Source organism: Protomyctophum parallelum, assembly GCF_964188405.1.
Source record: "Protomyctophum parallelum genome assembly, chromosome: 5".
Classification (NCBI taxonomy): Eukaryota; Metazoa; Chordata; class Actinopteri; order Myctophiformes; family Myctophidae; genus Protomyctophum; species Protomyctophum parallelum.
In genome coordinates, this window is record NC_139702.1 from 10,263,102 (window position 1) to 10,283,049 (window position 19,948).

The following is a 19,948-nucleotide window of genomic DNA, read 5'->3' on the forward strand; positions in this document are numbered from 1 at the left end:
GGACACGTCATGACGCACAGAGTTTGTGTATGTGTGCGCGTGTGTGTGTGAGTGCGTGTGTGTGCGTGGGTTCAGTGGTGAAATGAATGCGGAGGATTAAAGTCAGTATACTTTTTCTGCTCTGCTCATTAACTCAAAAACTAGTGTGTATGTGCGTGTGTACAGTACGTGCATGCGAGTGTATGAGTGTGTGCATGCGTGCGTACATAGTATACATGCATGTGCGTTTAATGTTTTAAGAGGATAGTTAAATGGGGGGGTTAAGGGTTAATCGTCATGGGGACGTCGTTCTGCTACCAGGAAAAGCGTGTTTAGGTTTTTAGTGTAATTAAGGGACACCATTATGAGAGGATTAGTCAGGATTAGACATTCAGGGGTTATAGGTTAGGGTAAAGGACGGGGATTTTGTTGTCTGGCTTGAGAATCATCCTCCATGTCCATGATTCACAATAATGAAGTGAAACTAAATGGAAATTGAAGTGTCATGGTGTGGATGTTTAGGTCAGGATTAGGTCAGACCTGCCTGGAGCAATCCTCTACAGGCTAAAGTTGGCCCCAGAAGGTTAAGTATAGAAAATGTACAATTTAATGATGAATAGTTACGACACAAAGCAAGTCAAATGTGTGAGCGAGTGAGCGTGCGGGCGTGCGTGTGTGCGCGCACGTGCGAGTGCGTCACCCACAGCTGCAACACGTTGTGAGCTTGTGGAACGGTATTGGATGTTTTCAGTGTGTGACACGAAGTCAGGCAAAGATCAGGTCATATCTAGCGTAGTGTACAGAAAGACTTACAGGTCATTAGTATCACCATGTCATCTATAACCCACAGAGGTTAGGTATTATACAGTATATTATACTAATAGTTACTCATTCCGTAGCACACACACACACACACACACACACACACACACACACACACACACACACACACACACACACACACACACACACACACACACACACACACACACACACACACACACACACACACACACACACACACACACACACACACACACACACACACACACACACACACACACACACACACCCCTCCCTCCGAAAGGGGGAGGCTTGGAAGTTGGCCCTGAGAAGGAAGCATCACATTCCGTGTTGTTCTGTGTTCTGGCGCCAGGGAGATTGAGCGCTAATTGCTGTTTTGGAGCATGCGGGAAACAAGACGAAGAGTAAGACAAAAAAAAACCCAAAGAGAGAGAGAGGAGGAGAGATAGGGAGAGAAATAACAGACAGAGGGTGACAAAGGAAGACAAGAAAGAGAGCCAAAACAAAGGCATGACACATCATACGTTGGCGGAGCAAAAAGGCTTCTTCTGGAGGAACGGGATGAAAGTGAAAGCGTTGGCTTTTGATGCGTCGAACGGCGGTGTACTGCTAGAGCCAGATTCATACTTCGTCACACGATGGTGTGGGAAATGGCAGATCTACAAGCTTGTGCCGTTTGTAGATCTGCTATTTTTGGTGCACAACGTCGGAATAAATTTGGCGTAAGGATGCTGTAGTGCAGTTGTTCCGTTTGAAGCCATGTGTGCACAAATGCTCACGTCCGTCTGTGTGTGTGAAACTATCATCCATATAGAGAACCACATTCCAGAAACTAATAACATATTTCTCTGTGTGTCAACTGTCAACTTGTCAAGTCACATTTATGGCATATTTTATACGACAAGCACAGACTCGATGTGCTTCAAAACAAAGAGAAAATGCAACAACGACACAAAAGTCCTTACATGCCGAGGACAAGACATGAGGGAGGTGCGGGGTGTGAGGGAGGTGCGGGGCCCGGTGTGAGGTTGGTCAGATCGGTGGTTCTCCAAAAAGAGATCTATGCGTTCCAAAATGCTCATTTGCTGGAGATCCCCTGATGTCATTAACACATTGATGTCATCCCTGATGTCATTAACACATTGATGTCATCCCTGATGTCATTAACACATTGATGTCATCCCTGATGTCATTAATACATTGACGTCATCCCTGATGTCATTAACACATTGACGTCATCCCTGATGTCATTAACACATTGACGTCATCCCTGATGTTATTAACACATTGACGTCATCCCTGATGTCATTAACACAATAGACAATAGACGAGTGTAAAAACATTACACTTGTGTGAAGTGAGGGGCACTCTTATCATCATACATACATCATTACATTCCGCCAATCAAATCATCCCAAATGTGGTACACATTCCGTGCTCAGCTAATCAAATCATGTCACTATGGGGTAGACACAGGCGCACAAAGCTGGGCATAGGAGGGGCCAGCGCCCCTCAAAAACGTATATATATATATATATATATATATATATATATATACACACACACACACACACACACACACACACGTCAGCAACAGACAATAGATGGCTATTAAAAACATTGATTGTTACTGACGTCAAAGACTGGCCTCCAGTACGGATGATAATGGGCATCCATATTGTAGGGAAAGCTTTCTCTGAAAATAGCAGATCAACAAGCTCACAACACAACGTCGTGTATGTGAGCTTGTCAAATACGCTAGTATAGAACACTGAGGGACTCAGTAAGTTAACTATAAGTTACTAATGCCCATCGGTATTAATACAACTAGTCGGAACAGTGCTGAGTTGGGGCTTATCCTGCTGCTGATGGTGTGCCTGCTTTAAAACGATTGGGTTGGTCTCAAGATGCCACAAGAGCCTCTTCCTTCACCCCTGTGGCCGAGGCTCGTTGTCTCCTTTGATAAACGAAGAAATATAAAAGGGATGGACTGTGCACTTTCTCTCTCCTACTCCCCCCTCCCTCTGTGTGTGCGTGTGCATGTCTGTCTGTGTGTGTGTGTGTGTGTGTGTGTGTGTGTGTGTGTGTGTGAGAAAGATAACTGTAAATGCCATTTCTACTTAAATAGACAGACAGTACAGCAGGGAGCCGCTTACCTGGGGGGTAAAGTAAGGACATTGAGTGACCCAAATCAAACCTAAAATTAATATGCTGTGCACGCACTGACGTTGTGAACCAGAACGACCCACCTCGAGTGCAAGGTGGGTATGTGCGTGTTTGTGGGTGCGTGTGCATACGTGACGTGTGTGCGTGAACGTGAATGCCACATAAGTAGGGGTACTATGTATGTGTGTTTCATAGCGAAGGTTCAGTCAGTGCCAACACTAGTCTGTTGCTATTGAAACACAGTAGGCTAAGGCTATACAGTATGTGCACTGTATGTATTTACACTTATAGGAATGCTTTCTGGAACGAGTACGATTTTAATAGTGATTTAAGCGATATAAGGGAATCACTTGTCTCAGGTAAAGCATTCCAGACTCCAGAGCCTAGGAGCTCGGACAGCAAAGGCCAGATCACCCTTAGTTACAACTAGGGACTTTTTATTACGGACTTTGTGTTACTATAGGATTCAAGGGCGACTGTGGCTCAAGAGGTAGAGCAGGTCGTCCAATGATCCCTGGGTCGGCGGTTCAAATCCCGGCTCCTCCCGTCTACATGTCGAAGTGTCCTTGGGCAAGACACTGAACCCCAAATTGCTCCCGATGTGCTGGTTGGTACCTTGCATGCCTTCCGCCGCAATCGGTGTATGAATGTGTGTGTGAATGAATGGTTGAATGTAATGCACATTCTATGTAAAGCGCTTTGGATAAAGGCGCTATATGAATGCACCATTTACCATTTATAGGAGAGCCTTGCTTTGATCCTTTTCTTAACCCATTTAAACAGGCAGATTCTAAAAGAATTGCTTCTAAATCCAAACAGTTTTCTGAGAAACCCATGTTTCTATGTCAGTGGCGCTCAACCTTTTTCATGTCAAGGACCCCCAGAATTATCTGAATTTGGCCACAGATCTGAAAATATGTTGTTCCAGGGACCCCCCAGAAGCAAAGATTTGAGTTAAAAACGTTCGCTGTGAAAGAACATATATTGAAAGATTTGCACCACATTTTCACGATTTTTCTAAAATGGCAGATCTACAAGCTCATAGATCCTAAAAACGTGTTATATTCTTTGAATATTTCAAAGCGAACAATTCAATTCAATCTTTATTGCAAAAACAACAATACAACAGATAAAAAATAATATAGAAAGAAATATACAATAAAAAGAGTTCCACCATGTTCAGTTTCGAACATACAAACAAGTTCGCCAATGGTTCCACAGTCTGGAGGAGAACCTGACAGAACTACGTATCGGGTTAGGAATGACATCAATGATGTCATTTACTGACTCAGATACTCTACACATAAATGTATACATAAGATTGCGTAGCACAGCAGAGCAGGTGGGGCCCCCAACACTGACGAACATTTGGCTTGCACTGGAGCTTCTTGGAGCTCTCAGTAGCAGCCTCATGCAGTCATTGTAACAGAACTGTCACAAAATATTTTGGAGATTGTGCAGGGGGTCGGCAGGCACTCCACAGCCAAATGCATATCATTTCGGGGGTCCTTGACATGAAGCCTGGCCTCCTCATGGGAGCTAAAGGCAGGCGCTCTGGCCTCGTTAAGGATGACGACAGCCAGGCGAGCAGCGGCACAGCGCTGACATCCTCAACTTGTGACTCACTCGTTAATTGAGGTGCATACTACATGTATTATAATCACGCACGCATGCACGCGCGCACACACACACACACACACACACACACACATGCAAGCATGCACATACAGTACTATATAAAAAGGAATATTGAAAACTAGAATTTCGCGGCCGCTCATCCCAGAGTTACGTTGCCGCGCACTATGGGAAGAAGGAAATTGCGGGAGTTGACTCCACATGTAGTAACGGATGGGTTATTAGTTATTATTATGTGTCCTTATTAGTGTAGTGTAGTCAACACGTTATGGCTCATACACACTGCCCGGTATTTGCTCCGATTATGCTGTCGGGGAGCATTTTTGGCGCTGGCCGACAAAACCCCTGATCTGACGTTAAGCGGTGCCCAAAAGTTATAGATTTGCAGGTAGAGCACATGACATGGCCCTAAAAAAATATATAGTTTTAATATAAAAAACTATTTTTGCATCTGCCGCTTGAGATGACCTGAGATGACTTTATTGATTGACATAAAAAAGGGCCTGTCAGCTCAAACACACAATGGAATAGTTGTTGTTGCGTACAATCATCAGTAGCAAAGTCAAATACCAAAAATAAAAACCCTACCATTTCCATTCCCCCCCCTCTATTTCCCATTCCATGTGCGTTTGTCTTATAGTTTCTCTGGCCTCTGTACTACTGCCACCTACCGTCCATTCATTGTATTACACAGTGGGTGAAAAAAACACACCCCTTAAGACTAAACCCTACCCATCAGAGGTGTGGCTTCCAGAGGTACCTTTGACATGACATTTTGTGTGTGTGTGTGTGTGTGTGTGTGTGTGTGTGTGTGTGTGTGTGTGTGTGTGTGTGTGTGTGTGTGTGTGTGTGTGTGTGTGTGTGTGTGTTTCGATGTGCAGGGCGTTGCTGAAAATGAGCACCTGTGCTCAGCTACTTCCCTGGGTAAATAAAGAAAAAAAAAAGAAAGGTACCTTTCAAAACTTATAGAAGTCAGCCTGGTACAGACGAAGGGGACACCACTGTATGTAGCCTCAATTACATTTTGTAACTATTTTCTGCAATGGGATGATAGTTTTATTTGGTGGGTATATGACTGGTTGTTTTGAAAGTAGCTCTGAAGTAAAAAGAAGTGTGGGCAGCCCTGGTATAGATGAATATATATATATATATATATATATATATATATATTAGGGCCGGGACTAATTGCGATTAATTTAGATTAATTAACTACAGAAAAATTAATCGCGATTAACTACAGATAAATTAATCGCACCTTTTTTTTCACCGCGGAACGTTTCTCACTGGGCGCTTTTCTATAGTACTGAAAACTGGAAATAATAAAAAGTCACCCCATTTTGTGTTGCCTAGAACTGGAGGTCTGACAAAAAACAGTAACAATATGAAGTAAGTACAGCTTTGTGATGTCACTGAGATGTACTTGTTACCGTTACTAAAAAAAATTCAGACCTCCAGTTCTAGGCAACACAGAATGGGGTGACTTTTTATTATTATTTCCACAACAGGTATATTAATGACAGTAAAATGTTGAAAATGAGTGGTATCCTGTAGTCACTATTCGTTGATTCACTGGGATACCAAAAAACATTAAAAAAAAAGGTTTCTCGCTGTTCTCGGGTTGAATATTGATATGCGATTAAAATGCGATTAATCTAGATGAATTAATCGCAAAGCCTCTGATTAATTAGATTAATTTTTTTAATCGAGTCCCAGCTCTAATATATATATATATATATATATATATATATTCATTCCGTGGGTAAATCCCTGTAGGCTACCCACATATTGGTAGCCTATATTAGGCCAATATTGGCGTTATGCATTTCACTTGAATAATGTTGTGTGCGCACGTGCGCGTGCGGAGAAAGACAGAGTTATTTAATGAAAGTGAAGATTATAACGTCCTGTATTGGTAGCCTATATTAGCCCAATATTGGCGTTACGCATTTCACTTGAATAATGTTGTGTGCGCACGTGCGCGTGCGGAGAAAGACAGTTATTTAATGAAACTCAAGATTCTAACGTTCTGTCTCGCTGCCGCCGTGTATAGGCTGCACGGCTATTCCTGTGTGTGTGTGTGTGTGTGTGCGTGTGTGTGTGCGTGCGTGGCGTGGCGAGAGAGAGAGATCGTGGCTTCCAGGTGTGCGTGTGCGTGTGTGTGTGCGCAATGAAATGGCGAATTCGAACGGTGTAATTGTAATAGTTTGGGACAAACCAAAAACTGTGAAAGAACAACGTTGATGTAACTAAGAGATTCGCTGAGAGAGCGATATTTAATATACAGAGATTTAAAGGAATAAGCTAAATCGTGAGGCGAAAATTCCTCTCCTTCCTCGTTTCTCTTCTCCTGCGGGAGATCAAAATCAGATTCTGAGAGCTAGTGTGGGCCTATTAGAAGACAGGGCAGTGTTGCCAGGTTCGCATTGGCGGCGTGAGTGTGGACGGGAGGCATTTTTGGTGGCAGTGCCAGTGTTTGGCGGGTGGTGTCGAGTTAGGGAAGCCAAATTGTCATTCTATTCTGCTTTGGCCAATTGAAATAAAAATAAGCTCAGAACGTTAATATCATATTTCCCTTCATAACCAGTCTTGTAGTTCCAAACAGACGGAAACCCATGGGAAACTCCTGCACATTTAAACACAATGTCAGCCTCACCTCCTGCAAAGACACAAGTCTACAAACTCTATTCACCCATCAATCCCCATCGAGTCTCCCTCTCTCTCCCTCTGCCAGAGTCAAACTTGGAAGAAGCCTAATTTAATCTCAGACCGTGCCTAGAAGAGAGAGAGAGAGACACTCAGACACATAACAGACAGCCAGAGAGAGAAGAGAGAGACACTCAGACACATGACAGACAGCCAGAGAGACTGTCTCTGCCACCGTTGAATTTGCCATACTAATTATTATGCTGCTGCTTGTCGGAGTTGTCATGCTCCCTGATGAAGACTATAGAATCCAGCGTTAATTGAACTCTGAGAGAGTACGGAACTACAGATGGATTCCGGCTACAGACAGTACATGAACACAGTGTGGAATAAAGTAAAGGAATTGTGGATATATACACTTCAATGATGTGTGGGCGCGTTGCTATAGCAACGCACAGAGCTTGGTGTGGCAGTCAGGTGTGGGATTCTGGGAACCCATATTATGTTAGGTTGTTAGAAAGCAGTCGTCTGGTGTGGTGTGTGTGTGTGTGTGTGTGTGTGTGTGTGTGTGTGTGTGTCTCTAGAGGGTGGCTTGCTTGTGGAAATCGGTGCAGAGGTCTCAGAGTGGCCCCGGAGGCTTGTGAGAATGATATTTATGAAAAGTGAGATGTGCGGCAGTGGAGAGGAGACAGGATACATCAGCATGACAACATAAAACCCTGCAAGAGTCTGAATGTTTCATCTATTATTTACTTCTTTGTGTTCTATATCATTATGCACGCGAGCACACTTTATTGCCATAATTTCCATGTTGGCTTGCGGTGGACAAAATTCAATTTTTACCACCGACATACAAAATGAGTAGACAATAATATTACCAGAAAGCCATAAAAAGATAGCCCATGGACCATAGCAGATTTGTACTCTCAGAGTTATGGGGGTCCTTAATAAAACATTTGAGAACAACTGTCCTAGGGGGACTCCTAGTGTCGTAGTAAATCAATGTCATAGTCTGAACAAAACCTGGAGACTTGACATTCAGTAATTGGGACTCAAAATAAGATTATAAGCGTAAAACACAAAATCTAAAATGGACATTTTGATGACCCCTGTTAAAGGGACACTTCACCCTTTTTGCAAAAAAATATATGTTTATGACGTTTAGAAGCTTTAGAACACTTTCCTGGGGGTCTTTATATGTGTGGTTTTAGATATTTTAGATTGTAGCAGTGAGCCTGTTGTCTCTGATGTCATGGACACTGGGCTCACTTCCTTCCTGGACTACATGTTGTCTCAGTAAGACAGCTCTCCCCCTATCCACAAGGAGGAGCAGTGCACCAAAGAATTATGGGAATTGTAGTCCAGGAAGGTAGTGAGACCAGTGTCCATGACATCAGAGACAACAGGTACAATCTAAAATATCTAAAACCACATATTACACACATAAAGACCCCCAGGAAAGTGATCTAAAGCTTCTAAACGTCATTAACATATATATATATATATTTTAAAGTGTCCCTTTAAACGGCATTTTTACCATTGACCATTAAGCCCGAGTTGAATTACCGGTCAGTGTTGCACACTCAAAATAGTGAATCTGCAACTTGTATAAAACCACAAAACACCAAGACCAGGAAAATGGTCCTCACATTGTCTATTTCTCAAAGTCTACAATATACTTGTGTTGGGGACATTTGTGGCAACACAAGAATAGTAATACGAGTTGCAAAATAAAATTCTTCAACAAGAAAATTGAGGGAAACGAAAACAATGGCAGGCTTCTTCAGTGTTTAGAGTCTTGAACACACAATGTAACACACAACGTGACGCGTTTATTAAAATTCTATAAAAACAATTGCTAATACAAATTAACACTACTTCACTCTTCCGACTGAGTTAGTCTGGTTTGCACGTCTAGACCTGCACACACATTTTAACTTGATTTAACTCTGAGGGCTATATCCCTTATCCCTAAACTTATTTGCCATTTTTCACTATTTTGAATAACCCTTTAAGCCGATCTACAGCGCCACGCAGTGAGCTTGTAGATCGGCTATTTGAACTATATAAAAGATTTTTCAAAATAGTGAAAAAAATTGCGAAAGGCAAATAAATGTAGGTAAGAAGGGCAAGATATAGCCCTGAGATTTTAAAATGTTTTAATGGGCAGCCATGCAGTCCCTTTATGCAACAGTGAACGTTTTGGTTACGTTACTACTTGTCTTGTCAGTTGTTTCTATAAAATGCATAATAAAAAGGTTTTCAATTCCAAGAGTTAAAATGGCGCTTGTCTTCCTAATCAGGAGATTTGAATAGTCCTAAAAAGAAGAAATGTCCAATCCACAGATGTCTCTCTCCCCCCCCCCCCCCCCCCCCATTCCTTTCATGCCGATTCCTTCTGGCATTAATTACTCTCAAAACACCTTCAAAGAGCTCCTTTCATACAGACAACCTAATTGGGGGAGGAAACGTATTTAGCGTGTGGGAATAAAGAACTACCGGTAATTAGCGCAACTTAGAAACATGTTTTCTATATTTATTGTACTTGCATGTATGTATGATAATGTGATGACCCCTACAGTGCTTTGTGCGCACGTTAAGTGGTGTCAGCTAATGCGAGCGCACAAGTCTTTGGTGTGCAGAACACAATGCTAATTCTGTCTGGCTTTGAAGTCACATACAGTATGATTGGAATACTTTAATTACCGATTAAGAGCCGAGGCCGATAAAATAAAATAAAAGCCTCTGGGAAAACGTCGATTGTACTTTTTTTTAATTCATGCTACTGTACTGTATTTTAAACATCATCTCTGTCGGGTGGAAACCTCATTATGTCCAATACGCTTTCTTTTCAGGATTAGAATTCTTAAAATAGCAAAAGAGCAGATCTACAAGCTCTAAACACATCTCAGGCTTGAGATGTGTTTGTTGTGACGATTTAGTATATGATCTGATATGATTATATGTAGCATATGATCTGATCTGATGATATGTAGCATATGATCTGATCTGATGATATGTAGTATATGATCTGATATGATATGTACAGTAATATATGATATGATATATGATATGTAGTATATGATCTGATATGATGATATGTAGTATAATCAAGCAGGGCATTTGGGGGGGGGGGGGGGGGGGGAGTTAGAATATGTAGATAAGCGGTAAAATGACACAAATGCTTTCTCGGATTTAACCCATTCTTAACGGGCACCCATTTGTCAGCATCATGTTATGCTTTAGCTATTGAAAAATAGCAGATCTACAAGCTCATAGCGTGCCACCGAGTGGCGCGCTACTAGCTTGTAGGTCTGCTATTTTTGAAAAAATCGAAGAGCGACTGACATTTTTAGAATCTGATCTCAGGTCAGAATGGGTTCATCAGACCAGTGTGTGTCCGGCGGAAACCTCGTATGAATCTGATCTCAGGTCAGAATGGGTTAAAGGTGTAACAAATCTAAATGGGTTAAACTTGATTTGAGAGCCTCGGCCCACAGGTTGGGAATCGCTGCAATGCATTAACGAGCAAAATGAGGGGTTTATTTGATCGGAAGCAGCATATCCTGCTGTGTTGAGTCAGAACTACAGCAGAAAGGTCAGTGCTGTGTATAGTAGTGGGGGCTGTTTTGAAAACACATTAAATGCTGGCTGGGTTTCTCAGACTCTTGACATGAAAGGGAAGCCCAGAGAAACAAGAAGCTCTCCTGGAGCCACAATGCAAATAAAGAGCTAAAACATAGAGGCTGTGGAGCCCTAACCATGCAGCCTTTGAACCAATTGTCACACTCGTCTCCTCGCTGCTCCCTCTGTTGCCATTCACGCCGCACGGCTGTATCGTTTTTGTCTCCCGGCCGCCTCGAGTTGAAAAGCAGGCCGACGGGGCCGTGGTTTGTAAAGGTCTCTCTCGTCTCCGAGAAGCCTCGCAACGGCATGACAATTGTGGCGGTTCGCACGAGAGAGGGGGGGGGGGGGGGATAAAGAATAGAGGCCCTCTTGCTCTTGAGGACGCATTTTATTTTTCCTCTAGTGAGACACAAGAGTTCTAGCACCCTCTCAAAGCACTGTACCCGTCTGAAGCTGTGGGAACAGGCTTAACGTTGGCACGCCCTGAATGGAGGACATTCGGCCCTTGGCACTCCACAAGTGGGACTGCTCAGTGGCGGAACAAGCTAAAGCCAGGCCCGGGAGCAATGCGTATGTTTGGGCTGCCATTCCCAACCCCTCCCTCATCAACCACTATGTTGTATACAGTCCAACCTCATCAACCACTATGTTGTATACAGTCCAACCTCATCAACCACTATGTTGTATACAGTCCAACCTCTCAACCACTATGTTGTATACAGTCCAACATCATCAACCACTATGTTGTATACAGTCCAACCTCATCAACCACTATGTTGTATACAGTCCAACCTCATCAACCACTATGTTGTATACAGTCCAACCTCATCAACCACTATGTTGTATACAGTCCAACCTCATCAACCACTATGTTGTATACAGTCCAACCTCATCAACCACTATGTTGTATACAGTCCAACCTCATCAACCACTATGTTGTATACAGTCCAACCTCATCAACCACTATGTTGTATACAGTCCAACCTCATCAACCACTATGTTGTATACAGTCCAACCTCATCAACCACTATGTTGTATACAGTCCAACCTCATCAACCACTATGTTGTATACAGTCCAACCTCTCAACCACTATGTTGTATACAGTCCAACCTCATCAACCACTATGCTGTATACAGTCCAACATCATCAACCACTATGTTGTATACAGTCCAACCTCATCAACCACTATGTTGTATACAGTCCAACCTCATCAACCACTATGTTGTATACAGTCCAACCTCATCAACCACTATGTTGTATACAGTCCAACCTCATCAACCACTATGTTGTATACAGTCCAACCTCATCAACCACTATGTTGTATACAGTCCAACCTCTCAACCACTATGTTGTATACAGTCCAACCTCATCAACCACTATGCTGTATACAGTCCAACCTCTCAACCACTATGTGCTGTATACAGGTTCAGGTCATGAAAAGCCCATTAATGCAGTGGTTCCCAAAATGTTCTTGGATCAAGGGCCCACTTGAAAAATCGCGTAAAGTGTTCTGCACGGCCCACCCATCTGATCTGACCACAGCATGCACAGTACAGCACAAATCACACACAGGCTAGCAGTTCAGCACCACGGAGAGCGCTCATGCCATTGTGGAGCATTACATTGAATGCATATTAGACACACACACACCCCTTACCTTTATCTCTCCTTCTCATCTCTTCTCCTGGTCTGTCCTCTGTTCTTCCCCTTCCATCGGCTAGGCAGTGACAGAGCAGCAGGGACAGAGGAGCACCTGTCCAGAGCAGCAGGGACAGAGATTGGGAGGGAAAGAGCAGTGATAATGAGTCATGTGTCCAGGGCTCCAGCGTTCGACTTAATAGGTCGCATAATGATACTTAATTTCTTAACGTGCGAGTTAAAATTTAACGAGGTCGCACAGGTGCGACTTGCTGGAAGGATGAGTGGAGGAAAGAAACATCCCGCAGTGCTTGCCCGTTCCATTGATAAAAACATTAGACGTTCGCCTGACGCCCAGTGTTAAAAGAACGATCGTTCACGAAAACCCACCAATAAGCCCTTCAGACTTGGATGGTCAGAGCGGCGCGATTACATACAAAGTCAATGCAAAGACGAGAATTGCGCAAACGGGCACAGCGCGACCTGCCACGGTACAAACTGGACGAACCGAGGTGAATATATATTCAGGTCTGAACGCAGTTTATCCGACACAAATTAACTAATCTTTCTCAGCTGTACAATTTCACTGGAACTTGTTATTTTTGCATCGAGGAGGTAGCCTGTGTCCATACATGATTATCGGCCAACAAAATACATTAATCTCCCTCCCAGTGAGTGAAGAGCACTGATGCCTGATTTATTCAAAGTGTGTGCTGAAAATAGCTGATCTACAAGCTCACAACGCGTCACGTCCGCGACACATTGTGATCTTGTAGATCAGCTATTTTCAGCACGCGGAGATATGCAGGCTCTAAGAGCAATCAGAAACTTTTGCCTTCACAATAAAAGTATGCAGCTTTCACAAGTTGGCCCATGAAGACAAGGAAAAGGATTAAGAATTCGTTGGCATTTCACATTGCAAAAGATTTTTTCCAAAATGTAAAAATATTATAATAAGGAATTATTTTGGATAATGGGATATTGTACAAATTGTCACTTTATTAATCCCAAAGGTTTGGACTGCATTTAATTTTCAACACAAAACCTTAAACTAGGGATGCACCGATACTCGTATCGGAGATCGGCGCCGATCCAGGCTAAAATTCTAGATCGGGTATCGGATCGGTGGCCGATCCATTATCCGATCCGATAATTATGTGTAATTACAGTATGAAAACAACTCTACCTCCTCTGTGACACAGCAGTGTAGTATTTAGGGCTGACCTTCGATTACGTTTTTAATGATCGATTAATCGATATTAATTTGTTTCGAACTTCGACGATTCGAAACCCAACGGGGGGGGGGGGGGGGGGGGGCGGGTGGGGGGGGTGGGTGCGTGCGTGCGTGCGCGATGCGAGGCGCGGCGCGATGCGAGCAGTGACTCTTTGGTTTAAACAACGCTATAGCGGAGAGAAAGGCATGCTTCGATTGGTATCATTTATTTTAAAGAGAGAGGAGAGAGGATCGCATATTGGATTGGTCTTTTATTTAACAATTAAACAGCGCCTGAAACAGGCATTACCTCTCCATCAAATAAAAAAATATATAATCCAAACTCCTCTGTCAATTGTAAACGAACGGTAACATGAATGAACTCTTCAAGCCTGACACTTGTCAGAAATAAAATCAACCACGGTTAATTTGATTGATCATAAAGTTAATGTGACTGTGAGTGTGCGTATGGGAAAAAATATATAAACTGCACAGATTATAGATCACTTGGAATTATAACAATCTGTTGAGTATTGCCTGAATAATGCCACTAGTGAAATCCCATTTTTATCGACATGCGATGCCGATGGAGAAATCCCACATAGTTAAATTACCTCATAGTCATGCTGCATGCGCTGTTGGTCGATGAAGAATTATAATCCAAGGTTTGTCAATCATATTATGGTTTATGGTTGAAAGTAAACCATAATAAGTAAACTTTAAGAAGAGATCTGCAGTAATTGTGCTGCAGAGCAGCTCCGTTTGCTAATTGAGTGGACATTTGCGCAACTTCACTGCATGGCATTACAGTAATTAGTTATTTGCCAGCACCTGCTCCAATATAGGCCTAAATCAAACTTTATTTATATAGCACATTTAAAACAATAAAAGCTGACCAAAGTGCTGTAGGCCTACAGGCTGAAACAAGTGGAGCGTCACCATCGGCGCACAAAAAAAAACATAATTAAAAGAAAAAACACAGGCAAATAGGCTACATAATTACAATTCTCCGCATCGCCAAAATAAATCTATAGGCCTAGTTTCATTCGTGCCATTATACTCAGCCAATATGCACAACGCAGCGCATGAGATTGCAGATCTTTGAATTTTCGGTGAGCGCAGTCACCATGTGAATCCAAGCAGGAATCACAAGTATAATGTAGCCTACACCGCCAGGCTCCGCAAGGTTCTCAGCGCAAAGGCGCGTCGATAAAAGTTGAGATTTTATAGTGGCATTATTCAGGCAATACTCAACAGATTGTTATAATTCCATGTGATCTATAATCTGTGAAGTTTTCATTTGGGTGTAAGTAATGTTTTTATGACTTATAAAACATGGTAGCCTATATTTAATGTCCACTGAGCTGTGGTGCGCTTCCTTGTTTTTAACACGGGGAAAGAGGAGGCGTTGCGAGGTGCTGCGAGGCGCAAGCATGGCTCGCGGACCAAATGGGGCCGTCTCGCGGACCAAAAGCGTCCGCTATTTTTTTAATGACTATTCGAATCAAAATTTAAAAATCGATTCCCTTGCGTATCGATTGAACATCGATTAATCGATTTTTTTGGGTCAGCCCTAGTAGTATTGACAGTATAACATGTGGAATGCAGCCAGGCTAGCCTGCGCACACATTAACCTGGTCTAATTGTTGCACAGTTATTTAATAAATAATTCAGTGCATTTATATCTGTGTTTGTTAATTTTTTTTATACAAAGTTGGGAAAGTAATGTTTAAGTCAAGCCTTGGTGTTGCCTTACACAAAATAATGATTCCAGACTCCACACAGTGAGGCATACAGCTTAATAGGTTATTACGTTTCTTTGTGGGGGGTATCGGATCGGTACTCTGTATCGGCAGATACTGGACCCCCATGTATCGAAATCGGTATCGAATGCCAAAAAGCCGGATCGGTGCATCCCTACCTTAAACTGACTTTCTGTGTGTGGAATATAAATATTGGCTTTATTGACTGAGTGACTTTGTGTTGGGTTCAAACCATATACAGTGTTTTGAAGTATAACCAGGTAGGTTGCTGTTTTTTACACAGTGACCTTTGTAGGGGGTTTTATGGAAACCACTACATAAATAAATGGCATGATAAGATGTATTAATACCACGCTATACAACGAAAATAGTGCTACCTAATTTGTGGTGGCGCTACCAATTGAAAAGGTAGTCGTAGGTGGCACCAGTGCTACCTGTGAAAAAGTTAGTCTGGAGCCCTGCATGTGTCCAGGCCGTCTCCAGAGAAACCTGCACCGTTCTAAGCTATACCTCCATGTCTCTTCTGCCCCCTGTCTCTCTTGCTACGGTGTCTCTCCCTCCCTCTTTTGTCTAATTCACTTTACCTAGTCTACCCCCTCAATCTCTCCAAAGTTCCAAACCCTCCTCTCTCTCTCTCTCTCCCCCCCCCCTGTCGTGAGACAGACAGACCACACCAGGCTGATTAAGGCCAATTAACTATAGTGATTTGTGTCGCTGCGAACATAAAATACAGACACGCACGTGCGTGAATGGGCCTGTCCTTCCCACATGAGTGTTGTTGTAGTGAAGAGGATTGGATTTCCCCTCCCTGCAGTGCACAGACACACACTATCCAATGATAGCCCTTAAATTGCATTTGCAATCTGCTTGTATTAAACGACCTTAAACTCAGGTAATGACAAAATCCACCGTAGACATGTTATGAGCTACTTTCTGTCAAGAAATTCCGTGTCGTGATATTTTTCAGAGTGGAGCTTGAAAGCGTTTATTAACGGGTCGTACTGCTGCCTCCTGCATTATGTGAAAATTCGAAACAGGTGGTACGCAGGGCCGCTCAGTGACTTCGACGAGCGCTTCCAAACTCCAACACTGCACAGAATGTCTTGACAGAAAGAGGATAATTCAAGCTTGCTCTACAGCTGCAATGTTGGCAAGTTTAATGTCCTTTAGTTAGTATAAGCAGACCGCAATGAATGGGTGGGCTGGATGGTATTGCAACTCTCATCCCATTATAAAACAAGATAGCTACGTAGTACTATGTATTTGTGTGTGTGTGTGTGTGTGTGTGTGTGTGTGTGTGTGTGTGTGTGTGTGTCCCAATGTTAGCTGTGAATAAGTTCATATCCATGTGTTGTCTATATTCTGTACAATTTACAATTTAGGCATTTAGCAGACGCTCTTAATCCAGAGCGACTTACATTAAGCAAGAACAAAAAAGCATGGGAATACATCACATAAAAACATTTATCAAGAAACATGCGTAAGCTAAGAAAATAACAGTGGAATATCTATATAATGAAGCTATACATATAAACTATACATCTATACTACTATGCTATACATATGTACTATGACGTGCTATGACTACATACAATGCAATTATAGTGCTGTCTACATAACATGCTATAAGTCTGTATCAAATGCTATCTAAGTCTACAGAAATGCTACATTTAGGGCTTGTTTGGATTCAAGCACTCTGTGTGTGTGTGTGTGTGTGTGTGTGTGTGTGTGTGTGTGTGTGTGTGTGTGTGTGTGTGTGTACCAATGTTAGCTGTGAATAAGTTCATATCCATGTGTTCTGTTCAATTCTGTACATGTAGGGCTTGTGTGTGTGTGTGTGTGTGTGTGTGTGTGTGTGTGTGTGTGTGTGTGTGTGTGTGTGTGTGTGTGTGTGTGTGTGTGTGTCTCAACTCTCAACCTGTCTCGGGTGAGAGTATGCAACCTTTTTTACCCGCCATTTACATCAAAGATGGCAGAGTTTAACATGATTTATCGAAGCTCTACAGTGGCTTTACATTATCTTATGTGCTGACCAATGAATTTTGCAATTTTTGCCAGATTTTTGCCTGATTTTGGCAATAGGTATAGGCTTTACATTTATCTTATGTGCTGACCAATGTTGGCCACATATAGCCTACATATGTTATTTGTGACTATTCATTTATTCAGCATGAAGACCCCCATCTGAAAATATACATTGATTTTGGCAATAGGTAGCCTATAGGGTCTACACACACACAGCACCAGACAGGCGGCAGACTGCGAGAAATGCGGCAAATGCCCCAGCTCACACCTGTATAATATACACCCTGTAGGGCCAATATGCCTTTCTTTCTTATAGAACACCAGAGATATACGGTTCAACAACGTGCTCACACTTTGGGACTTGGGCGTCTTGTTGTTTACTCACTTGTTTGTCGATGGTGAATGATGATGACTGCAACAGGTTGATGTTATGGCAGGACGGAGTTTGTGTTGTGTGAGTGTAGAACAGGCTCCACACATAAACTAAACAAAGGTCTCAAAAAACAGACGAGTGCAGGGTTCAATAAAACAAATAATAAAGTATCTTTCCTTTCTTTAAACTGCGCTGTTTGTGCGATGCGTGCGAGCTGTTGAAATCTGTATCTCTATACTGGCGTCTTTCTTTCCACCCACAGCTGTGGGCCTGTGGCTTAATTAACCATGGTGCCATTTTCCAAGGCAACCAGTGGGGGCGCCATTTAGTCACAAATATGTGAAATCAAGTAAGATGGCTCCTACACTTTTGATTGATTGATTGAAATATTTATTAACAGTTTGCAGAATTACAGTACATTTCAAGCACAAACTCAATACAAAGACTGTTAACTGTGAGGGGACGACCCAATTAAGCATTACACTTGTTTACAACAGGGTCCACCTTGTTCAATTCATCAAAACATTTAGAGACGTACAAATAGACACTTCTATATAGTTAAAGAACAGAACAGGAATTCATCATAAAGGAAGCAAAAAGGGAAAAGAAACATATACAGTGAGGGGAAAAGGCCCCCCCATGGCCCCTCCCACCAGACAGAACCAAATAATCATGATCTACAATTTCTACATGATCTGCAACATGTCGTCCGTTTCGAAAATTGGCACAAAGTACAATAAGTATACATTTCACCTTATTTAACTTGCCTCTTTCAAAGTCTTGGAAAAGTCCAGTGTCCCTCTGTGACACAAAAAACAGCTTGTCCACAGACAAGGAGTTGGTTTGTCCCAAATTGGCTCCAAGCCTCCAATCAGTGGTTTCAGGTGTGCTTCCCGACAACCTATTGATTTATCCTTGCACAGAGCTATGGTGAGAGCTGTGTGTATGGGCGTGTGTGTGTGTGTGTGTGTGTGTGTGTGTGTGTGTGTGTGTGTGTGTGTGTGTGTGTGTGTGTGTGTGTGTGTGTGTGTGTGTGTGTGTGTGTGCGCGCGCGCGTGTTCAAGACTCTAAACACTGAAGAAGCATGCCATGGTTTCTGTTTTCCTCAATTTTCTTGTTGAAGAAATTCCTTTTGGCATTTTTTATGTTTGTAGTATTTTTTTAATGTTTTCAAGTACAGTAGCTGCTCATTACGTGTTGTCCTGTTCAAGATGTCTCCATTCATGGACGTCTAATAGACGACTATTGCTCAGTGGTTATGCAAGCTACAGAACCTTTTGAAGGTTTAAAATAAATATTTTTATAGATGGCACCAATTATCAGGGGGTTATAGGTTTGGGATGAATTACCTTATCCATATAGGTTCAGCAGAGTTGGTGTCTATGCCTGAGAGTATAGTTAACGTTCCATCTCACACAGATACAATCAACAGACCCCATATGCCTATCAACATTTTCAATTCTGAAAATTCTGAAAAAAAATGTGAGGACTTTTTCCACCCCTGGAAATAACACAGGTTCTTTCTTCTGTCTTCTGCAATTTTGGACATAGGCCTACAAGGTTTCCACCCGGCGGCGATGATAATCAACCAGATTGCAATAGGATTGCAGCTGCTGCTGTCCAATCTTTGACATGCACATTGGAAAGCACATATATAATATAACGGTAGATGTCTCTTCCGGCTCATGGGGGCGTCTGTATCTCAACGGAAGGCAACATGGAGGCAATGGGAGGTGATGGCGATGCGTGATTGGATTGCATTGGCAAGCTCTCCCGACATTCCTAGCGAAGCATAGCGGAAGCAAAATGTAAGGGGACGTTCGTTTGGCCAATCAGAGGCGCAACTCCCTCTTTCCCAGCTCGACTTCCTCTGAACTGCAGCGACCAATCTATATTTTTTAATATCTATGGAAAAGCAGCAGTCTTTGACATGCAGCTATGGCTGGAACTGAAAGCACATTTCCCTCTGTCGAGCATATTACCATCATCATAAGCATTTATCAGGAAACTACATAATTCCTGTTTAAAATGAAGGGTCATACACAACCGCCATTTGCCCCTTTTTCTCCTTTGTAAATATA

At 42.5% G+C, this 19,948-nt stretch overlaps 1 protein-coding gene across 1 annotated transcript in view; it reads right to left on the reverse strand.

Annotated features, from left to right (window-relative positions):
• Positions 1–2,631: 2,631 nt before the first annotated feature.
• The window catches only part of LOC310859021 (uncharacterized protein), a 428,722-nt gene continuing 411,405 nt past the window's right edge, over positions 2,632–19,948 (reverse strand). The window contains exon 18 of the mRNA XM_083765368.1: positions 2,632–2,641. The gene's annotated coding sequence lies outside the window, so the exon portion shown is untranslated. The remainder of the gene's footprint in view (positions 2,642–19,948) is intronic.